Below are 16,262 nucleotides of genomic sequence, written 5' to 3'. Positions count from 1 at the left end.
AGCACACAGTATGTCTCTGAATACCTCAGAATTCATTCGGCCGCTTCTGTCCTGTGTCACATCATCAATAAACACTAGTGACCCAGTGCCACTGGTAGCCATGCATGCCCAAGCCATCACACTGCCTCCACATTGTTTTACAGATGATGTGGTATACTTTGGATCATGAGCTGTACCACGCCTTCGCCATACTTTTCTCTTTCCATCATTCTGGTAGAGGTTGATCTTGGTTTCATCTGTCCAAAGAATGTTCTTCCAGAACTGTGCTGGCTTTTTTAGATGTTTTTTAGAAAAGTCCAGTCTAGCCTTTTTATTCTTGATGCTTATGAGTGGCTTGCACCGTGCAGTGAACCCTCTGTATTTACTTTCATGCAGTCTTCTCTTTATGGTAGATTTGGATATTGATACGCCGACCTCCTGGAGAGTGTTGTTCACTTGGTTGGCTGTTGTGAAGGGGTTTCTCTTCACCATGGAGATTATTCTGCGATCATCCACCACTGTTGTTTTCCGTGGGCGCCTAGGTCTTTCTGCATTGATGAGTTCACCAGTGCTTTCTTTCTTTCTCAGGATGTACCAAAGTGTAGATTTTGCCACTCCTAATATTGTAGCAATTTCTCGGATGGTTTTTTTTTGTTTTCGCAGCTTAAGGATGGCTTGTTTCACCTGCATGGAGAGCTCCTTTGACCGCATGTTTACTTCACAGCAAAACCTTCTAAATGCAAGCACCACACCTCAAATCAACTCCAGGCCTTTTATTTGCTTAATTGAGAATGACATAACGAAGGGATTGCCCACACCTGTCCATGAAATAGCCTTGGAGTCAATTGTCCAATTACTTTTGGTCTCTTTAAAAACAGAGTGGCACATGTTAAGGAGCTGAAACTCCTAAACCCTTCATCCAATTTTAATGTGGATACCCTCAAATGAAAGCTGAAAGTCTGAACTTCAACTGCATCTGAATTGTTTTGTTTAAAATTCATTGTGGTAATGTCTATAACCAAAATAAGAAAAATGTTGTCTCTGTCCAAATATATATGGACCTAACTGTATATCTACAGGGTGGGCCATTTATATGGATACACCTAAATAAAATGGGAATAGTTAGTGATATCAACTTCCTGCTTGTGGCACATTAGTATATGGGAGGGGGGAACTTTTCAAGATGGGTGGAGACCATGGCAGCCATTTTGAAGTCGGCCATTTTGGATCCAACTTTATTTTTTCCATTGGAAAGAGGGTCATGTAACACATCAAACTTATTGAGAACACATTTTACACTGATCTCTGATGGCCCAGATACTGGCCACCACTGTAAAAGATATGAAAATCCGCTACATGTCAAAGCTACATGCTGTTATGGAGAAGCCCACGCAACCATGAAAAAATACATTAGCCTGCTTTCTCATGTTTCAGTAGTGTGGGAAATTATGTCCGGCAAGTTTTTTATTTTTTGTGAGCTGCAAGTCAAAACTCAAAGTGTTCAAATTTGTATGAAACCAATAGTTTCAGGAAATTTGACATGAACTCGATCCTCCGCTGATCTGCCCACTCATCACTTGTTACCACCAGGTTCCATCCATAGCGATATATGCTGAGATCAATTTGACACTATTCACTCTATGTTTTAATTAACTTGAAAGGGGTTGAATATAGTCACAGCAGACCTCAGAGTATCATACACTTATTTTAAGGGTGGCTATAGGATTTAAAGTTTATTTAATTCAGAGAATCAGTTCACTGCGTATCAAATTTTTGGGCCACTATCTCATCATTTACATTTCTATATTGTATATTTATTTCAATACAATGCATCCTTAGATCTTTGTGGTGCTTATGACCAAGAGAACAAATGAATAAAGGATCAAGCATGGAAAAACCCAAAATGCCAGATCCTGTTTCTTCTATTGGACAAACTGACTGCCCCATACACCTGCATCCACAAAGCTGGTATTTAGGAAATTAATATTCTTCGAGGAATGAATATTGTTCAAAGACTATTTTTCACTGTAGATCTGCTGTTGTGAAAATTATTCACTCACAGAAATGTAAATATGAGAATATAACATAAGATGTGACAGAACATGATAAGTTTACACTTGTGACTGGAATGAAAAGGGAGGACACATGACAAAATGAGTGCATTTATTGAGAAAAAGCGAACACAAGCTTGAGACTGTCAATCAAAGTATCTGTCAGGTAATACAAAATAGACACACGTCTTTACTTTTGTGAAAAGGTGACCTAATTACTATCTAAAAATAAGTTAGCTCTGATGTGAACATAAAAGATTTAATCTGTGAAGGACATTCAAGGTGAAGAGTTAAGGGAATGTGTCAGCAAAAAAATGACATTATTTAAATCAAGTTTTATGATGATTTTTTTTTTCTAAATGTTAGTGATTTTTTTTCCATCACAGACATCATCACATTGAAATATGTCATACGTACGGTAGATATAAAAGTATACACACCTCTGTTAAGTGCTAGGTTTTTGTCAAGAAAATCATACAATAGATAATTTCAGAAATGTTCCCACCTTTAATTTCATCTATAATCTGTTCAAATTAATTGGAAAACAAACATAAATATGTAACACCCCGGGATGCCGGCTGTTACAGTGGTGTTGCCTTCCTTTCGGGGAGGGCGATGCCATGCCTGTAAGCGAGGAAGATCCCTTTAACAGGTGGTACATTCATGCAACCTGTTCTGATTCCAGGCCAAAAGAAGGAGCTCTGAACCCGGCTTCAGGGGAGCTTCCCCAGATATATATGCTGGTTTGGAGGAGGAGTCAGTTTGGGTCAGACAGTCAGTTGGAGTGAAGGGAGATAGAGGAGCTGGGGCCATGCAGCCACATGGTGCTGCAGCTCCAGGCCAGAGAGGAGAAGCAGACAGTGTTGCATCTGTAGAACGCGCCAGAGGGAAGACGCACAGGAGAATTAAGGAGCTAGAAGGAAGCTGCAACTAAGCTCCTTCCAGGCTGAAGCGCAGGAACCAGGCAATGGGAGCCCGAGGCTGTGTCGAACTGTATGTCCCATAGCAGAACCAGAGGGCAGAAGACTTCAGGTCGTCTGTCCGCACCCACATCCGAAGGTACAGCAGCATACAGTGCCCGGAGTCATCTTAGAGACACCTGTAAAAAGGCTTGATTGCCTACCAAGCGAGTACTGTCTTAGGAAAGGAAGAAAGATGACCTTGAAAGGAGCATTAGGCAGCAAGGGACTCGCCTTACAGCACAAGAAGGAAGGTTTACATCCTCACCTGGAAAAAGTGATCCATAATCGCTTCCAGGCCAATCAGACCTCACCAACATCTGTTACCGGTACCCTGGACTGTGGCCGTGAATCACCAGTAAACAGGTAAAGAGACTGCAACCTTGTGTCCTCTGATTATTTCTGACAACACACTATCTCTGCCAAATACACCGGGAGCCCTGGGGACCCAGTTTCACCTGTGGGAAGCCATACCATCCTTACTGCAGTGCTATCACTCCCCAAAGGACCCCTTTAAGCAGTGTCGGTCACCTCTGACCAAATACCACAGGTGGTGTCACAAACATTCTTATTTCTAACAACCCCCTTAAAGTACTTTCCCTTTAATGTGGATGCCCAGGGCCATGGACCAGGTTGCTGCCACCGTGACCACCCCTTTAATGATGACCGAACCCAATACTGAGTACCCCTAGGCCCTGGCGGGTGCTCTTAACCTCGCGTCACAAACAGGAATGACTGACCGGATAAATCAGGTTCTGTGCACCATGGACTGTGCAATATCGTTTAATGGCCGCCATTGTTGCACCACGAGGCGGGTAAGGAACAGAGAAGATGTGCTGTCATGGGTGGAGCTCAAGAACGGGCACAAAAGCAGGACCCACCCACTGTAGAGACTTTAATGTAAAAAGAACATGTCCGTCAGGAGGACAAATCCACCCCCAGAGATGGCCTTTGGGAAAGTGCAGCAAGGAGCGCCCATGAAAGAGAGAGAAGGAGGAAGACGCGGGAAAGCATGCATCAGAGATGGCTAAATGCTACCCAGTGCAAGTGATGGTGGACGGCAGTGCAAAGCCGCCGGAACCTGCTGACCGTGGACTGGTCTTCCCCGGTCAGCCAGAAGAAACCCCAGATTCAGATGAGAAAATTGGATCTGGAGCTCCTCGGCGCAGAGATGGAGGAGCTGTCCCAACAACTTCTGCGGTCCCAGCTGGCATCGGTGACCGCATGGAAGGAGTTCCTGCTGAAAAGAGTGATGACTGCGCAGCGCCAGACCTTGCCACCAGCGCTCACAGCCTCAGCAGAGGCATAAAAGGAGACCGGCACCAGAGGTATGGACACTGCTCCGGTAGTGGAGGAGACCCTGGTGGGACCTTTAGAGCCCCCAACAACCCTAACGCTAGGCCAGGTAGTTACAGCATTAACCTGGGACCACATGGCAGACCTGGGGGGTGTACTGACAGACCTGCTGATACCACAACTCTTGTCCCTGGGGGCATGCAGAAAGGAGGAAGCAATACACTAGAGGCACCCAAAGATAGACTTAATGGGGTTTCTGGAGGAGGCCCAGGCAGGGGCCTACCATGTAGAAACTGTAAGAAAGGAGGAATACTGTCGGTGGCAGCTGCTGAAGTTAGAGTCGGAAGGGCGGAAGCGCAGGGCCCGGTGGGAGGCCATGGAGGAGCGCAACATGCTGGCCAAGGCCCAGACCCACAAAGTTAGACCTGCTGATCGGGGCCCGCTGAGGCAAGGCATTGTGGTCTCTTTTAATCTGAACAAAAGCTGGGGATTTATCAGGGAGTCTGGAGAGTACTCAGAACTCTTTGTGAGCCACCGGGACATTGAGTCACACCTCTTAAAGGGACACCCGTACCGTGACCTTTAACTTGGAGATCAAGTGACATTCACCTGGCACAAGGGAGAAATCGGGTGGTAAGCCCTCGACGTAAAAAAAATGCACAGGAGAGCATGCAGATTCAGATGTAGCAACCAAAACTAAATTTGCAGTCTGCCCTGTTTCCCTTTGGATATACAATACAGACCAAAAGTTTGGACACACCTTCTCATTTAAAGATTTTTCTGCATTTTCATGACTATGAAAATTGTACATTCACACTGAAGGCATCAAAACTATGAAATAACACATGTGGAATGATATACTTAACAAAAAAGTGTGAAGCAACTGAAATTATGTCTTATATTTTAGGTTCTTCAAAGTAGCCACCTTTTGCTTTGATGACTGCTTTGCACATTCTTGGCATTCTCTTGATGAGCTTCAAAAGGTAGTCACCAGGAAGGGTTTTCACTTCACAGGTGTGGCCTGTCAGGTTTAATAAGTGGGATTTCTTGCCTTATAAATGGGGTTGGGACCATCAGTTGTGTTGTACAGAAGTCTGGTGGATACACAGCTGATAGTCCTACCCTCGATTGGGTTCAGGTCTGGTGACTGTGGAGGCCAGGTCATCTGGCGTAGCACCCCATCACTCTCCTTCTTGGTCAAATAGCCCTTACACAGCCTGGACGTGTGTTTGGGGTCATTGTCCTGTTGAAAAATAAATGATGGTCCAACTAAACGCAAACCACATGGAATAGCATGCCGCTGCAATATGCTGGGATAGCCATGCTGGTTCAGTATGCCTACAATTTTGAATAAATCCCCAACAGTGTCACCAGCAAAGCACCCCCACATCATCACACCTCCTCTTCCATGCTTCACGGTGGGAACCAGGCATGTAGAGTCCATCTGTTCACCATTTCTGCGTCGCACAAAGACACGGTGGTTGGAACCAAAGATCTCAAATTTGGACTCATCAGACCAAAGAACAGATTTCCACTGGTCTAATGTCCATTCCTTGTGTTCTTTAGCTCAAACAAGTCTCTTCTGCTTGTTGCCTGTCCTTAGCAGTGGTTTTCTAGCAGCTTTTTTTACCATGAAGGCCTGCTGCACAAAGTCTCCTCTTAACAGTTGTTGTAGAGATGTGTCTGCTGATAGAACTCTGTGTGGCATTGACCTGGTCTCTAATCTGAGCTGCTGTTAACCTGCGATTTCTGAGGCTGGTGACTTGGACAAACTTATCCTCAGAAGCAGAGGTGACTCTTTGTCTTCCTTTCCTGGGGCGGTCCTCATGTGAGACAGTTTCTTTATAGCGCTTGATGGTTTTTGCCACTGCACTTGGGGAAACTTTCAAAGTTTTCCCAATTTTTCAGACTGACTGACCTTCATTTCTTAAAGTAATGATGGCCACTCATTTTTCTTTACTTTGCTGCTTTTTTCTTGCCATAGTACAAATTCTAACAGTCTATCAGCTGTGTATCCACCACACTTCTGCACAACACAACTGATGGTCCCAACCCAATTTATAAGGCAAGAAATACCACTTATTAAACCTGATAGGGCACACCTGTGAAGTGAAAACCATTCCCGATGACTACCTCTTGAAGCTCATCAAGAGAATGCCAAGAGTGTGCAAAGCAGTCATCAAAGCAAAAGGTGGCTGCTTTGAATAACCTAGAATATATGTCATAATTTCAGTTGTTTCACGCTTTTTTGTTAAGTATATCATTCCACATGTGTTAATTCATAGTTTTGATGCCTTCAGTGTGAATGTACAATTTTCATAGTCATGAAAATACAGAAAAATCTTTAAATGAGAAGGTGTGTCCAAACTTTTGGTCTGTACTGTACATATGTATGTGCTTTAGCTGATCTCCTGTGGACTATTGCTCTTAGTTTAGAGGCACTATTTTAATTTTGTGTGTATATTTTATATATGTCTAAATAAAGGAAAAAAACTTTTATTAAAAAAATAAAGACACTTATTGATTTAATATAGTTTAATGACTAATTGATCAGTATGTTCATATATTTAGTTAAGTGTTGCCCACCCTATGTGTAGGAAAATGGGCTTGGGTTATATGTTTACCAATACTACAATATTGCAGTTTACTGTATAAGCTATCAATAGATTGCAAGCTCAAGTTGCCTAAAGGTACTGTATGTTCTCACATTTTTTTTTCAGGCTGACATGGCACTCCGAGTCAGCTGTTAAAAAACATTTTCTCATTGTTTTTTTTTTTTGCTTAAAAAATACTAGCATCTTCTTTATTGGTTAATGGAATTAAAACAAAGTCTGGAAAAGACTATAAAAAGACATAAACAAACTGTTGGAAAATTGCTAAAAAAAAAAGCCACCAAAAAACAAAATGCCCCTAAAGTGCTCAGAAAATGTTTTTTTTATTATTTTCTAGAAAGTTAAAAAAATATGCATAAATTTGATATCTCCATACCTACAGTAACCTTCAGAACAAGTGACAAAGTCATTTTCACTACAAAGTGAACATCGCATTAAAAACCAATTTTGAAATGTAACTTTTTCTTCAATCTACCCCACCACCACCACCAGCTTGAAATGTGTTTCCTGTTTTTAATACATTATATATTAATGTGTATAATGACATTCAAAACTACAACATGTCCTGCAAAAAACAAGTTGCATACTCCTATGTTGAAGGAAAAATTGAAACGGTATGCTCTTGGAAAAAGGGAAGCAAAAATACCAAATCACAATATTGAAAATAGCTTAATCCTTTAGCGGTTAAGGCCGAAACATCCTGAGCGTTTTAGCGTTAATATTAATGAAAATGCAGTTGCATTATCACCATGAAGACTGTATTTTGAGCAGTAAAAACATGAAGAAGACAGGTTCCCATTACTTTATAATTTATACTTTATATATTTCCACTTTATGTGGCATGAGAACTATTTTACTGCCTACTCTCATATACAGATGGGTATTATGCTTGAATAACAACAATCTTTTAGGTTAGTCTCTAGTTTTATTTCCTTGAAAGTTATAGCTAAAAATGTTACCATTAATTTTCCCCCTTTTCTCATCATGTCTTCAGAGGCAATAACATTAACTGTTAAAAGGAAGGAAGGTATTATAAAGAGACCATGAGATGCTTGTCTCATTAATCTGCCACCTGGTCACTCTTGGACAAGAGGATGAATGAAGGATTTACCAAACCTCAGCTTCTCAGGGTTCCGCTTATCCTATTGCCTACACCTTGCATTGTTAGATATCCATCAGTTTAGCCTTTAGATCTTAGGGATTACTAACAGGAGGGGCCACTCCATAGATTGCAATTAATTAACCATGTCCCAATGCATGTATGAATCTGAAATCATGACTACTATTCAGCTTATCAATGTAGAAGAAAGAACCTAGCTTGACAATATAACGTAAAAAGTACAGATCAAATGCAGATACATTTAATGACTCTTGACAAATAGAATAGAGAACAGTTCATAGATGGCAATAAAATGGGCTGTTTATAGCAAACATGGAATTTGGAAATAACAGGTGCTTACTTTTTTTATAATAAAGAAGGCAATCACAGCCCACAGTCAGCTAGTTCAATGGCTAAATTGACATTTTAATAAGTACAAAAAGGGAGAGGTGGTTTTCTGACTTGCTTATTTGATTTTACACAAAAAGTTGCAACTTTTTCTCCTTTCTGCAATGTTCCTTTTACTCTCAAAAATGTATCTGTTTCACACGTACTGATATTTCTGGTACCGGAAAAACCAGTGCAGGAGAGATCCGTGCATGTGTGTGTAATACTTGTGGCATACGTGTGGCAACCATGTGCCGCATCAGTACCACAGGTATCAGCACCAGGGAAGCAGCTGTACAGTTAGCGCTGTTCCCCAGTGCCAGGTACTGAAGACTGATCTCATCATTCTCTCCTGCTCTGCCAGTGAACAGGGTAGAAAGACAGAGTTATATCCAAGTCATAACAGTTAGAGCAGATGGAGGTTCATGGGACTACTACTCCCATAAGCCTACACCTGCTTTCGCTAATAACAGTGAGAACAGGCGGAGGATAACTGCGGGCTGAATAATAAGAATTTCTCGCGGTGATCTGCAGTGAACTCTGTGACTTTTTCTCATGGTGCTGAGGTCATCACAGTTCTGCCAGGCAGGGAATGAAGCATCAGTGACAGGCAGTAACCTTGATGATGTCACTGATAGTCAGTGATTCTGTGCTCACAGCAGCTCATTCATCAGTGGTTCAAGGATGCGACCGTCCAGGCTGAAAACTATTTATTCCCAGACATGGATTATGGTGTGAGACAGAATGTCGGACAGGTGAAGAATATTGTTATTTTTTTTGTCTTATATCAGGAGTCGAAGGATTCAATGGAATAGGTGTTAGGTGAGTATAAATGTGTTTGATATTTTTAAATAAAAATGGAAAAGTGTGTTTTTTTATTTCAAATAAAAGATTTTATACTTGCGGTGTTTTTATGTACTATACAACTATAGGATTAGTACACGCCTCTCCATTACTAACCTATGGGATTCATGTCATCAGACAATATAAAGGTGACATCAACCCCACAAATATGAACCCCACTTGCCACCGCTACAGAACAAGTGGAAAGAGCCAGGCAAAGTGCCAGAATTAGCGCATTTAATAGATTTGCCTTTTCTGGGTGGCTGCAGGCTGCTATTTTTAGGCAGGGGGTCAATATCCATCGCCCTTTACAAGCCTGAAAATACCAGCCCCGAGATATCTGCTTTAGCAAGGCTGATTGTCAAAAATGTGGGGGGAATCTGTTACGGTTGACAGATTGCGCTAAATAAAATAAATAAAGTGCAATTGAAAACTGTTGTTAGTGAATAATGATGAAATACACGGTGAGCAATTACCCATACACACTGGGTTGAACCCACTCAGTGTGAACAGCATGTGAACTGAACTCGCACACAGAAATGAAACAGATGCTCTGCAACTGAGCTGAGTCACTGGCACACAGAAACTAAAGATGTTCTGCAACTGAGCTGTGTCCCTCGCACACAGAAACGAAAAAGATGCTCTGCAACTGAGCTGTATCACTCGCACATAGAAACTAAAGAGATTCTCTGCAACTGAGCTGTTACTCACACACAGAAACAAAAGAGATGCTCTGCAACTAAGCTGTGTCCCTTGCACACAGAAACGGAACAGGTGCTCGGTATAATACTCTGACTATAGTTGTGCTTGCTCTGGAATGAACTCTATTGTGCTAACTGCACATATGTAGGAACCAGATACTAAGCCAATGGCTAATTGACCTGACTGACACTAGCTACCTGCCTACGTATACAGTTCCATGCTAGAGACACACAACACTTGCAGACAGAGTGGTAGAGTATCCATTGGCAACAATCACACATAAATGATACTAGTGCACCAGCATGTGCCTCTGAGAGCTTTTTATATACTAGGTTCATGTCCAGAAGGACAGGACCTTGCCCGTGGACCCATCCGGAGCTGCCACATCACCAGAGCACCTGACGTCAGTCCACCAATGAGAACACGCCACATCACGGACATGCTCAGTAAGGTGATTTCTGGACTAGACTCCAGAGCGTCAGGTCGACGCTGCTTATGGCTGGTTAGTATAGACTTGGCTGAAGAGCCAGCAGCAACCAAGTGAACACCACGAGCCTGAACAAGACACTGGGACTGATGTCTATGCTCAGCCTCACCTGCAGCAGCCAAACCTGAATGGGAGACTGCAGAGGCAGATAAGGCTTGGGATCTATCCCGTGCAGTGGGAGGATCCCAATGCATAATAGACCTAAGCCATTTTTTTAAATTATTTATTTAAATAATTTAAAAAAACAGTGTGGGACCCCTCTATTTTTGATAACCACCCAGCCTTGCTAACGCTAACAGCTGAGGGTTGCAGCCCGCAGCTGTCAGTTTTGTCTGGCTGGTTAGCAAAAATACAGGTGAACCCATGCCATTTTTAAAATTTATTTACCGTATATACTCGAGTATAAGCTGAGATTTTCAGCCCAAATTTTTGGGCTGAAAGTGCCCCTCTCGGCTTATACTCGAGTCAAGGTGGGTGGCAGGGTCGGCGGGTGAGGGGGAGAGGGCGCCGAGGCATACTTACCTAGTCCCGGCGATCCTGGCACTCCCCCTGCCGTCCCACGGTCTTCGGTGCTGCAGTTCTTCCCCTCTTTAGCGGTCACGTGTGACCGCTCATTGGAAAAATGAATAGGCGGCTCCACCTCCCATAGGGGTGGAGCCGCGTATTCATTTCTCTAATCAGCGGTAACGGTGACCGCTGATAGAGAAAGAGGCTGTGGCACCGAAGACAGCTGTGACAGGCAGAGGGAGCCGGACGTCGGGACCAGGTAAGTATGTAATATTCACCTGTCCGCGTTCCAGCCGCCGGGCGCCGCTCCATCTTCCCGGCGCCTCCATCTTCCCGGCGTCTGCGCTCTGACTGTTCAGGTCAGAGGGCGCGATGACGCATATTCTTCTATGTTGGTGGAAAAACCTTCTCTCCTCCAGACGCAAAGAATGCCCCTTGTGCCCTCATCATGTGTATCCAGACCTCTTTTAATGCACCCCATGATCCTGTTTGCCTTGGCAGCTGCTGCCTGGCACTGGCTGCTCCAGGTAAGTTTATCATTAACTAGGATCCCCAAGTCCTTCTCCCTGTCAGATTTACCCAGTGGTTTCCCATTCAGTGTGTAATGGTGACATTGATTCCTTCTTCCCATGTGTATAACCTTACATTTATCATTGTTAAACCTCATCTGCCACCTTTCAGCCCAAGTTTCCAACTTATCCAGATCCATCTGTAGCAGAATACTATCTTCTCTTGTATTAACTGCTTTACATAGTTTTGTATCATCTGCAAATATCGATATTTTACTGTGTAAACCTTCTACCAGATCATTAATGAATATGTTGAAGAGAACAGGTCCCAATACTGACCCCTGCGGTACCCCACTGGTCACAGCGACCCAGTTAGAGACTATACCATTTATAACCACCCTCTGCTTTCTATCACTAAGCCAGTTACTAACCCATTTACACACAATTTCCCCCAGACCAAGCATTCTCATTTTGTGTACCAACCTCTTGTGCGGCACGGTATCAAACGCTTTGGAAAAATCGAGATATACCACGTCCAATGACTCACCGTGGTCCAGCCTATAGCTTACCTCTTCATAAAAACTGATTAGATTGGTTTGACAGGAGCGATTTCTCATAAACCCATGCTGATATGGAGTTAAACAGTTATTCTCATTGAGATAATCCAGAATAACATCCCTCAGAAACCCTTCAAATATTTTACCAACAATAGAGGTTAGACTTACTGGCCTATAATTTCCAGGTTCACTTTTAGAGCCCTTTTTGAATATTGGCACCACATTTGCTATGCGCCAATCCTGCGGAACAGACCCTGTCGCTATAGAGTCCCTAAAAATAAGAAATAATGGTTTATCTATTACATTACTTAGTTCTCTTAGTACTCGTGGGTGTATGCCATCCGGACCCAGAGATTTATCTATTTTAATCTTATTTAGCCGGTTTCGCACCTCTTCTTGGGTTAGATTGGTGACCCTTAATATAGGGTTTTCATTGTTTCTTGGGATTTCACCTAGCATTTCATTTTCCACCGTGAATACCGTGGAGAAGAAGGTGTTTAATATGTTAGCCTTTTCCTCGTCATCTACAACCATTCTTTCCTCACTATTTTTTAAGGGGCCTACATTTTCAGTTTTTATTCTTTTACTATTGATATAGTTGAAGAACAGTTTGGGATTAGTTTTACTCTCCTTAGCAATGTGCTTCTCTGTTTCCTTTTTGGCAGCTTTAATTAGTTTTTTAGATAAAGTATTTTTCTCCCTATAGTTTTTTAGAGCTTCAATGGTGCCATCCTGCTTTAGTAGTGCAAATGATTTCTTTTTACTGTTTATTGCCTGTCTTACTTCTTTGTTTAGCCACATTGGGTTTTTCCTATTTCTAGTCCTTTTATTCCCACAAGGTATAAACCGCTTACACTGCCTATTTAGGATGTTCTTAAACATTTCCCATTTATTATCTGTATTCTTATTTCTGAGGATATTGTCCCAGTCTACCAGATTAAGGGCATCTCTAAGCTGTTCAAACTTTGCCTTCCTAAAGTTCAATGTTTTTGTGGCTCCCTGACAAGTCCCCCTAGTGAAAGACAGGTGAAACTGTACAATATTGTGGTCCCAATTTCCTAGATGCCCGACCACCTGCAGATTTGTTATTCTGTCAGGTCTATTAGATAGTATTAGGTCTAAAAGTGCTGCTCCTCTGGTTGGATTCTGCACCAATTGTGAAAGATAATTTTTCTTGGTTATTAGCAGAAACCTGTTGCCTTTATGGGTTTCACAGGTTTCTGTTTCCCAGTTAATATCCGGGTAGTTAAAGTCCCCCATAACCAGGACCTCATTATGGGTTGCAGCTTCATCTATCTGCTTTAGAAGTAGCCTTTCCATGGTTTCTGTTATATTTGGGGGTTTGTAACAGACCCCAATGAGAATTTTGTTACCATTTTTCCCTCCATGAATTTCGACCCATATGGACTCGACATCCTCATTTCCTTCGCTAATGTCCTCCCTTAAAGTGGACTTTAGACAAGACTTTACATAGAGACAAACCCCTCCTCCTCTCCGATTTTTACGATCCTTTCTAAACAGACTGTAACCCTGTAAGTTAACTGCCCAGTCATAGCTTTCATCTAACCATGTCTCGGTTATTCCCACTATGTCAAAGTTACCTGTAGATATTTCTGCTTCTAGTTCTTCCATCTTGTTTGTCAGGCTTCTGGCGTTTGCGAGCATGCAGTTTAGAGGATTTTGTTTTGTTCCAATCTCCTCGCTGTGGATTGTTTTAGAAATGTTCTTACCTCCCTTCTGAGTATGTTTTCCTGGATCTTCTTTGTTCAAGTCTAATGTTTTTCTTCCCGTCCCCTCTTCTTCTAGTTTAACGCCCTCCTGATGAGTGTATAGTGCAGAACACTATATGGCACAGCTATGGGGAAATAATGATCTATTTTTATTTTTGAAATTCACCGGTAAATGCTGCATTTCCACCCTAGGCTTATACTCGAGTCAATAAGTTTTCCCAGTTTTTTGTGGCAAAATTAGGGGGATTAGGGGGATCGGCTTATTCTCGGGTCGGCTTATACTCGAGTATATATGGTATTTATCTTTCAGATGTCAGTGTGTCTGGTACTTGTGGTAACAGTTTTCACATGTATCAGACACACTGACGTCTGACAGAGGTCTTAAAGGGAATCTGACAGTAGGCTCAATTCTCCTAAGTTTCACCAAGCACAACATCTGCAAGCAGTTTGTATGTTCTCCCCGTGTTTGCGTGGGTTTCCTCCGGCACTCTGGTTTCCGTCCACATTCCAAAGACATACTGATAAGGAAATTAGATTGTGAGCCCCAATGGGGACAGTGATGATAATGTGTGCAAACTGTAAAGCGCTGCGGAGTATGTTGTCACGATATACAGTATATAAAAAATTATTATTATTATTAAGTCGTTTATACCGGTATGTAAAAGTCAATATCATGACTGATCAGGGCAATATTAGTAACAATAATGCATCTTGTTTTTCTTTACTCAAAACCTATGACTACATTTCATGAGATGTTTAAGTTGAGATCATATAAGATCATATACACTTTTCATTTGGCTAGTGACTAGTGATGGGAGAGCCCAAATAGTTTGGGTTTCGTACCAAACATCTACTATTCGGGTACAGACACTGAACTCGGACTTCTCCAGGAAGTCTGTGTGACTTTTCGGTTTTGGCCAATCCTGGTGTTCTGTTGCAAATACCAATTGTCCTGCACGGTGTTGGGCTGTGAGCACAACCCCCATCTGTGGACATCGGGCACTCAGACCATTCTCATGGAGTTGGTTTCTAACCGTTTGTGCAGACACATGTGCAGACACATGCACATTTGTGGTCTGCCGGAGATCATTTTGCAGGGCTCTGGCAGTGCTCCTCCTGTTCCTCCTTACACAAAGGCTAAGGTAGCGGTCCTGCTGCTGGGTTGTTGCCTTCCTACGGCCTCTTCCATGTCTCCTGGTGTACTGGCCTGTCTCCTGGTAGTGCCTCCAGCCTTTGGACACTACGCTGACAGACACAGCAAACCTTCTTGCCACAGCTCGCATTCATGTGCCATCCTTGATGAGCTGCACTACCTGAGCCACTTGTGTGGGTTGTAGAGTCTGTTTCATGCTGCCACGAGTGTGAAAGCACAACAGAAGTGTATCTAGGTTTTCTGGCGCCTGGGGCAAGAATACAGTTTGACACCCCCCAAGTATACATCTGACCACATTCCGACTAGACGTACCCAGCCTCGTACCCAGCCTCACTCAGTTCATTTTCATTGAGTGAGGCCATACATGTCTAGTCAGCATGTGACTGCATGTATGTAAATCGCCAGCACGAGAGAATCCTGACAGCGTGCAGTGCGCACTGTGAGAATTCAGAAGTCTGCAGTCACAAAGAATGACTGCAGACTCATTACAAACCTGAACAACCCCTCCTAGCATAAATAAAAACATAAGAATTAGTTAGTATCACAAAGGAAATTTACATCCAGGTACCTTATAGATGTCGTCGTCTCTGGAGTCGTTCTTCTTTTCTTCACCTTGTCCAGACCCCATGATGAGTTTTTTCATCCACAGACTTCTATCTTCTCCACTCTTTTGCAGAAAATCTCTACATGATGCCCTTAAAGATAGAAGTGTCATTAAAATGCTCCTGTATAAAAAATTGCCCCTCACTATATTGTCTGCACAAAATATGACCCCCACACTGTCCCTCTTATGGTTCATGCTCTTTACACTGACCTCTCCTTTCCATATCGGCCCCCCACTTCACACTGTCCTCTCATACTGTTTCCCCCCCTATAGGGCCCAGTATTTATACTGTACACTCTCATCACACTCCCCTCCTGGCTGTGCCCTTACATTGTCCCCCCACGCTCCGTCCCCACTACTCAGTTTCTATTCTGTGCCCACTCATTTTTCTCCCCCATAGTGTCTCCTCACACTATTCCCCTCCCTCTTCATACAGTCCCTTCACATCCTCCCCGTTCACCATACTGTCTTCTCATATATTTACCCTCTCACCTTCTATACTGCCTGCTCACCTGACTCCCCATACTGTGTCTGCACACATCCCATCACCCTCACTCACCGTTCTCTGTCCACATACATTTCTCACATCGCTACTCATACTGTGTCTACATACATTCCACCCTTTGCTCTCCGTACCATCTGCACCCACCTTCACTCACCATACTGTGTCTGCACCCATCCCCCATACTGTTTCCTCATACATGCCCCCCGTTCCACCATACTGTTTCCTCATACATACCCCCATTCCCCCAGTTTCCTCATACATGCTGCCCAACTCCCCTGTACT

The sequence above is a fragment of the Ranitomeya imitator genome, chromosome 3 (genome assembly GCF_032444005.1).
Source record: "Ranitomeya imitator isolate aRanImi1 chromosome 3, aRanImi1.pri, whole genome shotgun sequence".
In the NCBI taxonomy this organism is placed as follows: Eukaryota; Metazoa; Chordata; class Amphibia; order Anura; family Dendrobatidae; genus Ranitomeya; species Ranitomeya imitator.
This window is presented reverse-complemented; position numbering follows the sequence as displayed.